Source organism: Canis aureus, chromosome 22 (assembly GCF_053574225.1).
Source record: "Canis aureus isolate CA01 chromosome 22, VMU_Caureus_v.1.0, whole genome shotgun sequence".
In the NCBI taxonomy this organism is placed as follows: Eukaryota; Metazoa; Chordata; class Mammalia; order Carnivora; family Canidae; genus Canis; species Canis aureus.
The window spans coordinates 28635479-28652895 of NC_135632.1; the positions used below are offsets into that span (position 1 = coordinate 28635479).

The following is a 17417-nucleotide window of genomic DNA, read 5'->3' on the forward strand; positions in this document are numbered from 1 at the left end:
ATAGCATTGGCTAAGGCCTCAGTGGAAACCTTTGTGGGTCAGCTTGTCTTTCTGCCCAGTCTTACCTTTTCCCACCTCCGAAGTAGGGTATCTCCTGAGACCTCTCACCAAAAACCTTCTTCATGCAACTCCCCCTCCCAGAGTCTGTTTCAACCTGACCTATGTGAGGGAGATGGGGAAATAAGTAAGTAAGACTGTAGAGAGATATTATATAGATTTTTATGATTTTAGTGCATCATAAATTTGGGCAATGATTCTCAAATTGTGGTGCTTTGAACCAGCAGTGCCAGCATCACTTGGAACTTGTTAGAAATGCAAATTCTTAGGTCCCGCCCCAGAATATTAAGTCAGTAACTCTTGTGGAAGAGGGTAGCTAAGGCATCTGTAGTTTAACATCTCTTCTAGGTGGTTCTGATGTCACTCATGTTTGAAAACCACGGGCATAAGGAATAAGATAAATTCAACACTCAATACCTAACATTGAAAACAAGAGGACGTGTGTCATTGATGGCAGAAATGATTATAGAGCAAGAAGTATAAAACTGAGCATTTAGCCCTCATTCTATTTCTGGGCTACTATAAAGATTATATATTTATTGTGGAATCAGTTACTGAAGCATGTTAGAGGTGTACATATGTGGACATGAGGCTGCAGAGATAGTAATTTCTTTTCCATGAGACCAAGTGGCTTGGAATCGAGCAAAACCAGCCATCTGAGAGCCCTGTGATTACTCTTGATGATTAAATCCTTCTCTTTTTTTAAATATATATTTTATTTTTTTAAAATATCTCCATGGCCAATGTAGGGCTTGTACTCTAGACTTTGAAATCAAGAATCACATGTTGTACCAACTGAGCCAGCCACGCACCCCTAAATTCCACTTCTTGAACCTACAGTGAACTAGATGGAAGCCCCACTGATTAATTTCTATTAAGAACTACCATGGCTGTCATAACCTGTCCAGGTTAAATATCTCTTATGGCACAGTGAGTCCTCAGCGATGGACTCAAGAGGAGAAAGGAGTAAACTGGATAAGGAAAGAACTTAATGTAGGTTGAGGGCTGACTTCCAAGGAGGGTGTCTGTCAATTCAAATTATAGCATTGAAAACAGTAGACATATTTAAATCTAGTAATCACTAACCAAGAAGCTAGACCTCTGTTTAATGGATTGATGTCACAAAAATCATCCCCACCAGGGCACCTGGGTGGCTCAGTGGTTGAGCATCTGCCTTTGGCTCAGGTTGTACTTCTGGAGTTCTGGGGTGGAGTCCTGCATCAGGCTCCCCATGGGGAGCCTGCTTCTCTCTCTACCTATGTCTTTGTCTCTCTCTCTCTGTGTCTCCAATAAATAAATAAATAAATAAATAAATAAATAAATAAATAAATAAATAAAATCTTTTAAAAAAATCACCCCCACTTAGAGGATGAGTGACCACATTTGGTATCCAATGGAGAGTAAATACGTTTTTAAATATATTTTTAAAAAATTCTGTATTAAAGCAGAAACATAGAAGACTCAAGGGCAGGAGTCCTAAATTCTAAACTGACGATTAGGAAATGCATCATAATTGAAGGAGAATTTCACCATGCTTGAAGACATGATCTGAGGGCCAGTAAAATCTATTTTTAGCATTGGCTAAATGAGAGCTAATGCCGTGTAACAGTAAAGTACATTATCAGTGGCATGTGACTATTTCAAACTTTGGGTTGCAACGCTCAGTTAAATCATCTGTGTCTGCAGGTCAGCTGATCCAGGCTGAGTTTGGTTGGCCCACTCTCTCTCTCTATATATATGTATACATATATACATATATATATAAAAGATTTTTAAAAATTTTTATTTATTTATAGAGACACAGAGAGAGAGAGAGAGAGAGAGAGAGGCAGAGAAAAAAAAAAAAAAAGAGAGGCAGAGACACAGGCAGAGGGAAAAGCAGGCTCCATGCAGGGAGCCCTATGCAGTACTCAGTCCCGGTTCTCCAGGATCACACCCCAGGCTGCAAGCGGCACTAAACCGCTGCACCACCGGGGCTGCCCAGTTAGCCCATTCTAGAATGGTGTCTCATTCTAGAGCTCAGACTGAGAGGGGAGCAGCCACACAGGAAAAGCTCTTTTCATGGCAATGAGAGGCACAAAAGTGCTTGACTAAGTACTGAAGCACATTTCTGTTTACCACCCCGGCTCCAAATCTCCACCTGGCCAAACCAAGTTACATGGTTGAGCCCACAGTCAGAGTTTAGGGAAGAAGACTCTTCCCATGGTGATAGGAAAAACAGGAAAAGTATGTGCCATCAGGCCTGATTACCAAAAGGGATTAAATATTGGGGCCAATAATTCAATCTCCAACTTAAGTTACCTTAAGCAAGAAACAGAAACTGTTTTCTCATCAGCAAATGGCAATAACAGTAGCAAATCCCCAATGCTAAGAGGGACTAATAAATTGCTGGATAATCATAACTGATAGACAAAAAGGAAAAAGAGGGGCACCTGGGTAGCTCAGTGGTTGAGCATCTGCCTTCAGCTCAGGTCATGATCCCAGGGTCCTGGGATTGAGTCTTGCATTGGGCTTCCGGCAGGGAGACTGCTTCTCCCTCTGCCTATGTCTCTGCCTCTCTCTCTGTATCTCTCATGAATGAATAAATTAATTCATTAAAAAAAAGAAAATTGTCATTTGCTTATTACCAGGTATTTATTCCAGCCACTGTGATATGTCCTAGAGAGGGCTACTTATAGAGAACTACTACTACAGAGAGCTACTATAAGCTTAGAGTCTGATAAGGGGGAACCAAGATACAAAAATATAAAACAATGTATGTACAGTTTGTGAAAATTCATAAATCTGTATACTAGTGATACGTACATTTCTGATATAACTCAATAAAAAGTTTTGAAAATACCAAGTGTAACAGGTGAAGTGATAGGGATAAGTAGTAGGTATAGTGATAACATGAAAGACAGAGTCCAACTCTGTTTATGTCCTGGAAGACCTCCCAGTGGAAAAGATGCATGAGCAGGAGTTTGAAAAGAAAAAGTAGAAAAGAGTAGAGGTCCAAGTGGTTGGGATGGAAAGTTAAGTGGATAGAACGTATTCAAGGAAGAGAAAACATCATCTACACAAAGTGGATGAACATTCAGTGCTTAATTCCAAATAGTGTGGGAATTAAGTGTATTTAGACCCAGAAGAGAAGTGAGTCAGAGAGCTAGGTTACACAAGAGAAAAGCAGTGTAGGCAGCAGCTTAAGTTCCATCTGCTGGTTAGGGTAGAGCTTATTAGATACTTTCAAGCCCTATTCACCTTGATCCTGGGACTGACTAGAGGCTGATTCTACTGAAAAGTTTTAAAATCTTTCCTCTAGGAATAGAAGACCAACTACCATAGCCCTAACTTGGATTTTGAGATGTACACTGTATTTCATAATCCTAGTAAGCAAATCACTTATTAAATTTTAGAAAACTAAAATGAGTCGAGAAAAATCCTTATTTTAAATTTAAAGGATTCAGAAACAGAACAATTAATAATTTCAAAAAATTAATACTCTTCATTGTTAATAATCTTATGAGGGAAATCCCAAGAAAACTAGTTTTACTAGAAAATTCTACCCAAACTTCAAGATACAGATAACTATAATCTTGAACAATAGATAACTCCCTCTAATTAATTTTATGAGATAGTGTAACCTTGATACCCAAATCAGTAAGGACATAATGAAAAAAGGAAACTTGCAAATTGATCTCACTCTTTAATGTATCTGAAAAAATCCTAAACACAATATTAGCGAGTCAATTCCAACAGTGTAAAGTGAAGATATATCACGACCAAGTTGAGTTTATCCTGGGTGTACAACTGCATTTAAATTAGAAAATCGATTAATGTAATTCACAACATTATCAGGTGAAAGGGGAAAAAATGTGATCATCTGAGTAGATGCATAGAAACACTCAGTATAACTCAATGTATATTTATGATTTTTAAAAAATATTATCAACAAAGAATAGCTTGGATCTTCTTTAACCTCACAAAGAGAGAGACTGTGATTTGCCCTCACAGGCAATCTCCTTCTTTATTAAGTAAATAATCTTACAATTGAGGAGAGAATAGCACTGTGGGCTACAACAAAATGTTATTAACTTCACTTGTAGCTGGTTGTTTGTCCATGAAGCATAAAGTTAAATTTTATGTAAGATTTCTTAGAAGTCCTTCTAATGGAAACTGATTCTATTTCTCTCTTCTCTCTCTCTCTCTCTCTCTCTTTCTCTCTCTCTCTTTTTTTACTGGCTTCTTCCTTGTTGCTCCTAGAATGGTTGCTGTGATGACTGGAGACCCAGCAACTATTTGGAGCCATGAAATGACCTTGAAAGGAAAATTTGTGTAAGGAATAGTGGAGGAAAAGATTAAACAACTACATTTCTCATGATTTTATGTAACTGCTGTATCCATCATTGGACCACTTATTTCTGTACTATTTTAAATAATAGGATACATCTCCGTGTCAATAAACTACTCTTGTTTTGGATTTTCTAAAATCAAATTGCAACAACTCTAATCTGGACACTCTTACATAGAATTTGCCAAAAAGAAAGCTCAGGAAAAAGCATTATACTTCACAGTTAAATATTAAAAGTATTTATTTTAAAATCAGAGTCAAACAAGACTTAGGACTTCTGATTAGCATTGTACTGGAAATTCTAGCCAGTTCATAAGAAAATAGGTATAAAAATATAACTTTCCAAAAGAAGTAAAAAACTTTGTTATTTTCAGATAAGATTATTTTCTAAATAAAAAAGCAAAATAATCTACAAATAAATCGTCCCTCTACCTCTGCTTCTCCCTCTCTCTCTTTCTCTCTCTCAAATAAATGAATAAATAAAATCTTTTTAAAATTTGCACTAGAACAATAGGCTATTTATATAAAAGAAGATAAAATCAATTCAAAGTATATTATGGGCCTAAATTTCAAATTGAAAACTTTTAGTGCTTTACAGAAGACAATAGGGTAAAAAGTCTTTATAATTTTGGTATAAAGTAATAGTTGTTTTTAAAAACATACAAATGAGGAGCTCCTAGGTGGCTCAGTTGTTTAAGCATTTGCTTTGGGCTCAAGTCATGATCCAGGGGTCCAGGGAATCAAGCCCTACTGGAGCTCCCTGCTCAATGAGAAGTCTGCTTCTCCCTCTGCCCCTGCGCTTCCTCACCCCTCACCCTGCTCATCCTCTCTCTCAAATAAATAAATAAAATCTTGAAAAAAAAACATACAGGGAACCCTGGGTGGCGCAGTGGTTTAGCGCCTGCCTTTGGCCCAGGGCGCGATCCTGGAGACCCGGGATCGAATCCCACGTCGGGCTCCCGGTGCATGGAGCCTGCTTCTCCCTCTGCCTATGTCTCTGCCTCTCTCTCTCTCTCTGTGTGACTATCATAAATAAATAAAAATTAAAAATAAATAAATAAATAAAAACATACAAATGATGAAAGCATCATGAACATTACAGAATTTTTACAACATGAAAATTAAATTTTTTTTCATGAAATGATTTTCTGAAGAAATGAAAAGATAAGACAAAGCAGAGATAAAATATTTACAACTCTTGGAATTGACAAGGGATTTAGTATGCAGACTATATAAATAATTCCCGTAATTCAATTGGAAAAAAGACCCAACAGAAAAGTAGGCTAAATTACTGAACTGGCTTTCACAAAAGAGAAAATGTGAATGACAACAAGCATATGAAATCATGGTAATCTTACTAATAATAATCAAGGATATGCAAATTAAAACCACAATGAAATATGCTTTTATTTAACACAATTGGCAGATAATTTAAAATCTGACAATACCAACTGTTGGTGAGGCTGTGGTGTAATGGGTCTTTACTGTTGTTGGACATGTATATTTCTACTACCATTCTGGAAAAAAATTGTAAGGCTTGAAAATATGCACAATTGATTAGCCAGAAAGTTCTTCCCTAGTGAAAACCCAAAATGTTTACATGTATATTTTAGGAGACAAACACACAATTGATAGAGCAGTATTATTTTTTTAGTAAAATACCACAAACAACTCAAATGCTCATCCACAGAACAATAGATAAATAAACTCCAGTGTATTTATAAAAAGGAATGCTGAATAATGAATGACTGAACTACAACTATACAATTAACATGGAAAAATCTGTAGTAAAAACTTTAACCAAAAGAACAAACTCCAGAACAGGACATACAATACAATATCATTTTATTAAAGTTCAAAACCATGTAAAAAAATAATAAATTTTAATCATAAATACTTATGTGCTAAAAGATAAAGAAAGTCATGGGAATGAAAAGAATATTGCTACGAATGGAGTTCACCTGTGGATATAGAGTAAAGAATGGCTAAGGAAAAACAGGGACCTCAAACATGAAGGCAAGGTACCATTTCTTAACCTGAATATGAAGGTATTATAAATTATTATTCTTTACATTTTTAATATATAGTCTTCTGTATGTGTGAAATATTTCATATAAAAAAAAAGCTGGGGCACCTGGATGGCTCAGTAGTTGAGTGTCTGCCTTTGGCCCTGGTGATGATCCCAGGGTTCTGGGATTGAGCATCGCATCAGGCTCCCTCTGTGGGGAGCCTGCTTCTCCTTCTACCAATGTCTCTGCCTGTCTCTCTGTGTCTCTCATGAATAAATAAATAAAATCTTAAAAAAAAAGAAAAGGCAAACAACAAAAAGTGACAACTGCTCACAAATGACTACCAAGGTCTATGGACATAATTCCTTTTAAGCAACTAATGTTCTAACAACTTTCATGACTTCCTCTGGGTAAAAATGATGGCTTCTGACATCATTTGATTACAACTGTCCTTTTCCCAGTGGATATACTGCGGGGTAGGATTTTACTTCTACCATCTTTCCCAACAGATTTCTGATAGAACATTTAAACAGTAAGTAAACATTGTTTCTGGACAGTGATTTCTCACAGGAATTTTCAAAGTATGTTGTGCTCCTTGTGTGTGTGTGTGTGTGTGTGTGTGTGTGTGTGAGTGCGTGCATGAAAAGAACAAATTACATGTAGGAATAGGAAATTCAGGACCTTAATAGAAAATATAATAATAATATATAATAATATTGTCAATATTGTTAAAAATATATTTTAACTATATTTTAGTTTAAAAGTATATTTAAGCAGGGCAAATTTCTGAGTTTCAAATATATTTATTCATTTGTCTTTATTGTAACCCTATGAGATAAGAATTACTATCATAGTTTATACAGTGTTATGAGGAGACTATATTTTCTGAAAATTCTCCACACTATTTTAATCCCAAATTTTCCTCCAAAATGAGAAAGAACACTCCCGTGAGTGATGCTCAGGGACCTCAGACAATAAACATAGCTCTCTGAGAATTTTAAATAGTTGATTGGATGATATTCCATTGCCTGTTGCCTGGCTCCTGTGTCTAGCCAGCCCTCACCTTACTAAAAAGAAGATATCCAAATGTCCATTTTACCATAAGTAAAATGCGAATAAGACCACAGTGAGGTGCTAAACATATCAACTGAATTGCTAAAATGTAAAAGTCGGATACTATCAAGTTTTGATCTGGGTGTAGACTGATTATAACTCCCATGTCCAGTTCATAAAAATATGAATTAGTATAAGCACTTTGGAACAGGCAGTATTTATTAAGTTTAATATATGGGTACCTTACAATGCAGTATTTCCATTCCTATGATACAAATATGTGCATGCAGAAGCTTAATTAAAGATATATACTAGAGTGTTCATGGTAGTAATATTTTTAATAGCCTAAAACACAAAACTACCAAATGCTCATCAAAAGTTAGATGAAGAGTAAGTTGTAGTAATTACACACCAAGCAATATGGTACACTATTGAGAATGAACCATCTACAAATCTCAGAAACAACACTGAAAGAAAGAAACAGATGCATATAAAGCACGTCTATAGACAGAACAACTCTACTAGGTAGGAATAAGGATGGTGATTCCTTGGTGAAGGGACGGTGTAGGGATTGGATGGAAGGAGGGCCTTCTGGAGTATTAGTTATGGATGTGCTAAGTTTGTGAAAATTCATCAACGTGTATAATTTTCAAACATGAACCTTTATATATGCATGTTTGATAAAATTAAGTCCCAGCTTGGGATGATCTGACAGTCTGTCCAGGTGGAGACTCTCACCTGCCTGAGACAGAAAAATAAAACTCAGGAGAGAGGTGAAGCATTTCTTGGATTTTGATGAAGTGAAGAAATGTAATGGGTGGATTTACTGTGAAGCAAAAGACATGCTTAAATTTCAGGGCTCCTCCCAGCCCTGGACCATACCACTTCAAGTCACACTAACCCTCAGGTATGAAAATCTTGATCTGTCTTTGAGAAACCTCATCCCTTACCTATTAGTTGTTAGAGTTATCCCAGCCTTCATCTCCTTCCTCCTATGGTTTATTTCCTTAATTCTGAGTTATTCAATCTGGAATACTTCCCTAGAGATTCTTAAAGAACAGTTCTGTTTGACTTTGGTGTTCTAAGCTTCCCCAGTATTGGGGCACCTGTGTAGCTTATTCGGTTAAAGCACCCAATCCTTGATTTCAGCTCAGGTCATGATCTCGGGGTTGTGAGATCAAGTCCCCAGTCAGGCTCCACACTTAGCACAGAGTCTACTTGAGATTCTCTCTCTCTCTCCCTCTGCCTCTCCTCCTGCTCATGCTCTTTAAATAAGTAAGTAAGTAAGTAAGTAAATAAATAAATAAATAAATAAATAAATAAATAAATAAATAAATCCTTAAGCTTCCCTAGCACAACCCATGTTGGACATAGCCCCACCAAATTTAACTATTTTCAAAATCCCAGCTACTGGGAGATCACAATTGTTTATTTAGTTTTTTCAAATCATATAAACACATTCACACACACAGTGAAAGCAAAGATTAATTCTCAAATATCCATAATCAATAAAACCTAAACTTAGAAAAAAGTAGATGATATTCTAAATATTCTAACTGCTCCATCACCTTCAAGGGCATTCCAGACAACAACAGAATCTGCACTTCTGCGATGCTGTAGAGCACTGTTAGTTCTTGCATTTCAACTGTTCCTTTTTATTTTTTTAAAATTTTTTAAAGATCTTTGAGAGGCAGAGAGCGAGCATGAAAGAGAGAGAGCACGAGTGGGGAGGGGCAGAGGGAGAAGCAGATTCCCTGCTAAGCAGGGAGCCCAAACTTGGGACTTAATCCCAGAACCTCAGGATCATGACCTGAGCCAAAGGCAGATGCTTAACCAACTGAGCCACCCAGGTGCCCCTCAATTCCTCCTTATCCCAGCTTTCAAACTGCAGTCCACAGGGCCTCCTGCAGATGAAGAAGCTGCACATTACTGAGTGAGCTGTTTTATTAAACCTGCAAGGACAAAGCTGAAATCTCAAAAGAATGCTTTGTAAGGGCTCGATTAATTTCAGACACTATACCAAGTTCTCTTTTCCCTTGGTCAGTGTGTGTGTGTGTGTGTGTGTGTGTGTGTATGTGTCTGTGTGTTACAAATTGTTGATGGCAAGAAAGGAGGACATTGTCATAGAACTAATTATATTTTTATTGTTCCCTTGGTCTAGAAAAGTGAATCAGAATCAGCATGACCTGGAAACTTGTTAGAAGTTATAATTCTTAGGCCCCACGGCCAAACCACTCAAAGCACTGGAGGTGGAGCCCAGTAATCTAGAACCTCCACTCCACTTCCTTTTAGCTCTCTGCCTGGCAAGAATGGCCCCAAGTATCACACCTCTTTGTGACACCTTCCAAGCCCCAAATCCTGCTCACTAAGCAGAACAGAAGTGCCCTGAATTGCTCTGTCCTCTGTGCTTTCAGGGCAATTTGGACATATGTACAACTCTCCATTATAGCACATATCACATTTCTAAAATAGTGGTTTTTCCACCCACTTCCACCCACATCTATTTCAACTTACTTGTATCTTATGATGCCAGCTGCAGTCAAAGGTGTAATAGAGGAGCCTTCTTTCTCTGACAATGTTGGGTCAGTAGTCATGTATGTTGAAGTGAGTCACTGGAGAAAGATAGCATCAATGACACAGTCCTGAAATTTTCATAGACATCTTTTCTTCCATTCTCAAACCTCAAGAGAAACAAGAACCAATAAACTAGCTATTAAGAAAAGAAAGAAATTGATGAGCCGTAGATTAGAAAGCAGATCAGTAATCAGGATGAATGCTGAATCATTGCCCTCTTGCTGTGTTTAGACCACTTTACCATTTCTTAATTAAGCAGTCTTTTTGCCATTGCCACCCAAAAGGTTTCAGATGTCAGTGCTTGTCACATGTTGGGTTGAATGTCTTCACCTTGTAAATGAATCATATGATTAGAAGCTTATGAACCAGGGGTACCTCAGTGGCTCATTCAGTTGAGCATCCCACTCTTGATTTTGGCTCAGGATCGTGAGATTAAGCCCCACATCAGATTCCACACTCAATGGGGAATCTGCTTGTGGCTTTCTCTCTCTCTCTCTACCCCTCCCCCTGCTCACACTCTCTCTCTCTCCTTCTCTAAAATAATAAAAGAAATAAATCTTTTTTAAAAAATAGAAGCTTATGAACCAGATGTGGATGTTTGAGATATACTTGCGAACAGGTTCGCAATGTCTCATTGGAATGGCTCCTTGATTATCAAGTAGATGCTTTGGGAGACTGCAGGATTCCCTTTAAGTTAACTGAGTAAAATCAGATAATACTGCTCCAGCAAACTAAAAACATTTTTTTTTTAGATTTTATTTATTTGACAGAGAGAGAGAGAGAGAGAGAGAGAGTACACACACAAGCATGGGGAGTAGCAGGCAGAGGCAGAGGGAGAGGGAGAAACAGGCTTCCTGCTGGAGCAGAGAGCCCGAAGACCCAGGCTCCATCCCAAGACTAGGAACATTACCTGAGTCAAAGGCAGCTACTTAACTGACTGAGCCATCCAGGTGCCCAAAAAACAATTTTTGAAAGTGAATATTAAGGATGTAATTCTGGAATAATTCAGTTCATTTTCTATTCATTTTCTGTTGGTAAATCAGAGCTGAATATTTGGAGCTGTATCAGAGATCTCTGAAAATCAATTAATTCCTGTTTGTATTAGGATCAGCACCATGAAAATGCTTTTCATACACTTGGACTTTTGTATGGCCACCAGGTAGCTATATTTTCCTCACAGGTAATGTTTTTGAAAAATTGAGTAAATTCTTATCATGGTTTTGGTATTGTATTAGGATCAGCTCCATGAAAATGCTTTTCATACACTAGAGCTTTTGTATGGCCACCAAGTAGCTATATTTTCCTTGCAAGGTAATGTTTTTGAAAAACTAAGTAAATTCTTTTCACGGATTTTCTCTCCTGGTATTTTCAAGAAAATTTAATGCTTTCTTATCATTGACTCCCATTACTTGTTGATAATGGAAATGAGCAGTACATCCTAATTGATAATGGACAATAAGGGAATGAAACTAAATTATTCCTAAAATATTTATCACTATCATATACTTTTTAGGCTATTGTATGCCACTCTGACTAATAGAAATAAACATTTCTCAATGCTTCTCTTTATTTTTCTACATATCTTTTTTTTTTTTAATTTTAGAGAAAGAAAGAGAGCACATGTATGAGTGGGGAGAGGAGCAGAGAGAGAGAGAGAGAATCTCAAGCTGACTCCCTGATGAACATGGAACTGATAAGGGGCTTCATCTCAAGACTCCGAGATCATGACCTGAGCCAAAATCAAGAGACAGATGCTTAACTGACTGAACCACTCAGGCACCCCATATAATTTTTATTAAATATTTTGTAAAAGGATTTTAAAAGGACATCTTCCATTATGTTCTTTTAAAAGTTAATAATAATAAAAATAATAATAAATAAAAATGTGTGTCTATTTTGAATAATTGGAAAATAAAAACATATAAACATATAATAAGACAAAAATCTCATTCAGGAAAAATCTATTATTTATACTATTGTGAACTTTTCTTATTTATATATGCATTTATCTTTTTTTCAAATTTGGAATCATAAATCACTATATAGTTTTAATTATGCTTTATTTAGTTAATATATCTTATGCATTTATATCTTCACTTTAAAAAAACTATGAAGTGACCTTATTGTTTTCCCATATCTTTTCATTTTCTTTCATAATAAAATTTTAAATGACTTTAAAATTATCCAGAAATTATTGTGATTTAAAAAAAATCCTCAGAGAAGAAGTTCCAGCCCAATGCAATTCAAGAGAAAATGAGCCACATATATAATTTAAAATTTCTAATAAGTTAAAAGAAAGTATATTTTCTTTAACCCAATATATCCACCAATCACCATTTTAAGATGCAGTCAGTACAAAATATCATTGAGTTAACTCACATTTTTTTCTTCATTTTTAAATCTTTGAAATCTGATTTATGGGGACACCTGGGTGTCTCAATGGTTGAGCATCAGCCTTTGGCTCAGGTCATCATCCCCAGGTCCTAGGATCGAGTCCCACATTGGGTTCCCTGCAGGGAGCCTGCTTCTCCCTCTGCCTATGTCTCTGCCTCTCTCTCTCTGTGTCTCTCATGAATAAATAAATAAAATCTTTTAAAAAAAAAAGAAAGAAAAAAAAGAAATCTGATTTGTGTTTTATACACAGTGCATCTTAATTCTGACCAGCCACACATCAGACATTTGATAGCATCTAGTAGCTAGGTACCTGCCACATGGGATAGCATAGTTCTATATCGTCTCTTGTGTTTTACTTCATGCAGTAGATATCAGACAATCACAACAGTTAAACTAGTATTCAAAGGTACATGATTTCCCTACATGGCCCCTCTTATACAATCTTATTCGTTTCTCCTACTATCACAATTTCCCACAAGATTCTAATTTTAAGTTTCACATAAAAATTCCCAATAACCTGGAGATGCCAGCTCCTTAAAGCCCAGCCCACATCCAACCCTATCCCTGCCACTCCCACTCTCACTCCTATCCCCAGTGGTCTAGGGCTTTAGGACTTTGGTCCTGAACTGCCTGCTTTAGTCATTTCATGCCCTCGTTATAAAGAAATTTCTCAGTCTCTGGTCTCGTTCTTCTCCTTCTTTGAGACCATGCTTCTAGGGGTATTTTCTGATTACTATATTCCCTTGTACCTTCCTACATTGGGCCATTGTCCAGCCTGTCCACTTTGGAAGCAGTCTTCAAACTGGAGTCTGGCCATCACGGAGTTCCCCAGCGACACATGGGCACGTAGATATTTTTAAGAAAATCAATGTCCAAAATCTCAACCTCCATATGCATTCTTATCTAAAATGAACCAGCTTGAAAATGCTTCACAAGTTCTCCTTTCTTGCCTTCATTTTTCCAAGTAGCCCCCAGCACACCTTTTCACTAATGCCTTGTATTGCTCTATTGTTGTGCACAGAAAATCCTCTGGTGCACACAAAAAAGAAATCCTGTCTAAATGTCAGTACAAGTGCTGAGCAAGTGAATAACTATAAGGAAAAGGTAGCAAACCTTTTTCAGGTCAGGTGCTTTCTAATTCTCCACTTTTCACAATTCATCTAAGTGAATTATGAACTTATAGATGCTTAAAATAATTCTTGGTGGTAGATCACTAAGTATTTTTTATTGTATAACTTGGAAAAGTTGTCAAAGAATTCAAGGGTCATTGCTAGTAACAACTCTTTTTATTCCCATCTATTTATTTATGCAAACATGTTTTCTTAGTACTTACACCAGAAAAAGATATTAAATAGGAGTAAAGCTGATGCTAAACCCCTATTTAAAAAAAAAAAAAAAGTAGAATCTGCCCTGAATGCATAAAGGAAATCCCTATCCATCTCCTTAAGAAATGCAATAAATTTTCCTTTTATGCTTATTATTTATTAACATTTACAGTACATCTACGTCACTTTTATTAGCTATCTATTAATAATAATTATAAAGATAACTCAATCTGGAGCCTTATTGTCATAAGAAATGAAATATTTAAATTTCAATTTATATGCACCATTTTCTCACAGAGAATTTTGATAGTGTGATCAATTTAAGCCTTTCAAATATAAAAATACTTTTTAAAGATAAAATCCTATGAAAGAAGTGGAATGGAAATATGAGTTTAAGGAGGTGAAAAGAAATATGTAAAAATTTCCTACTGTTGTTTATATATATATGTGTGTGTGTATATATATACATATATTCATAAATATGTATATATATATGATTTATTTTTTTTTCCTTTTTTTTTTTTATTGGTGTTCAATTTACTAACATACAGAATAATACCCAGTGCCCGTCACCCATTCACTCCCACCCCCCGCCCTCCTCCCCTTCTACCACCCCTAGTTCGTTTCCCAGAGTTAGCAGTCTTTACGTTCTGTCTCCCTTTCTGATATTTCCCACACATTTCTTCTCCCTTCCCTTATTTTCCCTTTCACTATTATTTATATTCCCCAAATGAATGAGAACATATAATGTTTGTCCTTCTCCGACTGACTTACTTCACTCAGCATAATACCCTCCAGTTCCATCCACGTTGAAGCAAATGGTGGGTATTTGTCATTTCTAATAGCTGAGTAATATTCCATTGTATACATAAACCACATCTTCTTTATCCATTCATCTTTCGTTGGACACCGAGGCTCCTTCCACAGTTTGGCTATTGTGGCCATTGCTGCTAGAAACATCGGGGTGCAGGTGTCCCGGCGTTTCATTGCATTTGTATCTTTGGGGTAAATGCCCAACAGTGCAATTGCTGGGTCGTAGGGCAGGTATATTTTTAACTGTTTGAGGAACCTCCACACAGTTTTCCAGAGTGGCTGCACCAGTTCACATTCCCACCAACAGTGTAAGAGGGTTCCCTTTTCTCCGCATCCTCTCCAACATTTGTTGTTTCCTGCCTTGTTAATTTTCCCCATTCTCACTGGTGTGAGGTGGTATCTCATTGTAGTTTTGATTTGTATTTCCCTGATGGCAAGTGATGCAGAGCATTTTCTCATATGCATGTTGGCCATGTCTATGTCTTCCTCTGTGAGATTTCTGTTCATGTCTTTTGCCCATTTCATGATTGGATTGTTTGTTTCTTTGGTGTTGAGTTTAATAAGTTCTTTATAGATCTTGGAAACTAGCCCTTTATCTGATATGTCATTTGCAAATATCTTCTCCCATTCTGTAGGTTGTCTTTGAGTTTTGTTGACTGTATCCTTTGCTGTGCAAAAGCTTCTTATCTTGATGAAGTCCCAATAGTTCATTTTTGCTTTTGTTTCTTTTGCCTTCGTGGATGTATCTTGCAAGAAGTTACTATGGCCGAGTTCAAAAAGGGTGTTGCCTGTGTTCTTCTCTAGGATTTTGATGGAATCTTGTCTCACATTTAGATCTTTCATCCATTTTGAGTTTATCTTTGTGTATGGTGAAAGAGAGTGGTCTAGTTTCATTCTTCTGCATGTGGATGTCCAATTTTCCCAGCACCATTTATTGAAGAGACTGTCTTTCTTCCAATGGATAGTCTTTCCTCCTTTATCGAATATTAGTTGCCCATAAAGTTCAGGGTCCACTTCTGGATTCTCTATTCTGTTCCACTGATCTATGTGTCTGTTTTTGTGCCAGTACCACACTGTCTTGATGACCACAGCTTTGTAGTACAACCTGAAATCTGGCATTGTGATGCCCCCAGATATGGTTTTCTTTTTTAAAATTCCCCTGGCTATTCGGGGTCTTTTCTGATTCCACACAAATCTTAAAATAATTTGTTCTAACTCTCTGAAGAAAGTCCATGGTATTTTGATAGGGATTGCATTAAACGTGTATATTGCCCTGGGTAACATTGACATTTTCACAATATTAATTCTGCCAATCCATGAGCATGGAATATTTTTCCATCTCTTTGTGTCTTCCTCAATTTCTTTCAGAAGTGTTCTATAGTTTTGAGGGTATAGATCCTTTACATCTTTGGTGAGGTTTATTCCTAGGTATCTTATGCTTTTGGGTGCAATTGTAAATGGGATTGACTCCTTAATTTCTCTTTCTTCAGTCTCATTGTTAGTGTATAGAAATGCCACTGACTTCTGGGCATTGATTTTGTATCCTGCCACGCTACCGAATTGCTATATGAGTTCTAGCAATCTTGGGGTGGAGACTTTTGGGTTTTCTATGTAGAGTATCATGTCATCGGCGAAGAGAGAGAGTTTGACTTCTTCTTTGCCAATTTGAATGCCTTTAATGTCTTTTTGTTGTCTGATTGCTGAGGCTAGGACTTCCAGTACTATGTTGAATAGCAGTGGTGAGAGTGGACATCCCTGTCTTGTTCCTGATCTTAGGGGAAAGGCTCCCAGTGCTTCCCCATTGAGAATGATATTTGCTGTGGGCTTTTCATAGATGGCTTTTAAGATGTCGAGGAATGTTCCCTCTATCCCTACACTCTGAAGAGTTTTAATCAGGAATGGATGCTGTATTTTGTCAAATGCTTTCTCTGCATCCAATGAGAGGATCATATGGTTCTTGGTTTTTCTCTTGCTGATATGATGAATCACATTGATTGTTTTACGGGTGTTGAACCAGCCTTGTGTCCCAGGGATAAATCCTACTTGGTCATGGTGAATAATTTTCTTAATGTACTGTTGGATCCTATTGGCCAGTATCTTGTTGAGAATTTTTGCATCCATGTTCATCAGGGATATTGGTCTGTAATTCTCCTTTTTGGCGGGGTCTTTGTCTGGCTTTGGAATTAAGGTGATGCTGGCTTCATAGAACGAATTTGGAAGTACTCCATCTCTTTCTATCTTTCCAAACAGCTTTAGGAGAATAGGTATGATTTCTTCTTTAAACGTTTGATAAAATTCTCCTGGGAAGCCATCTGGCCCTGGACTCTTGTGTCTTGGGAGGTTTTTGATGACTGCTTCAATTTCCTCCCTGGTTATTGGCCTGTTCAGGTTTTCTATTTCTTCCTGTTCCAGTTTTGGTAGTTTGTGGCTTTCCAGGAATGCGTCCATTTCTTCTAGATTGCCTAATTTATTGGCGTATAGCTGTTCATAATATGCTTTTAAAATCGTTTGTATTTCCTTGGTGTTGGTAGTGATCTCTCCTTTCTCATTCATGATTTTATTAATTTGAGTCTTCTCTCTCTTCTTTTTAATAAGGCTGGCTAATGGTTTATCTATCTTATTAATTCTTTCAAAGAACCAACTCCTGGTTCTGTTGATCTGTTCCACAGTTCTTCTGGTCTCGATTTCGTTGAGTTCTGCTCGAATCTTTATTAACTCCCTTCTTCTCTTGGGTGTAGGATCTATTTGCTGTTTTTTCTCTAGCTCCTTTATGTGTAAGGTTAGCTTTTGTATTTGAGTTCTTTCCAGTTTTTGAATGGATGCTTGTATTGCGATGTATTTCCCCCTCAGGACTGCTTTTGC

At 36.9% G+C, this 17417-nt stretch overlaps 1 long non-coding RNA gene across 4 annotated transcripts in view; it reads right to left on the minus strand.

Annotated features, from left to right (window-relative positions):
- LOC144294341 (uncharacterized) overlaps positions 1–17417 on the minus strand; it is a 99753-nt gene that overhangs the window by 51150 nt on the left and 31186 nt on the right. For all 4 annotated transcript variants that reach the window (XR_013361748.1, XR_013361749.1, XR_013361747.1 and 1 more), the window contains 2 exons: positions 9964–10130; positions 66–159 (listed from right to left, as the gene is read on the minus strand). This is a non-coding gene — a long non-coding RNA (uncharacterized LOC144294341). The remainder of the gene's footprint in view (positions 1–65; positions 160–9963; positions 10131–17417) is intronic.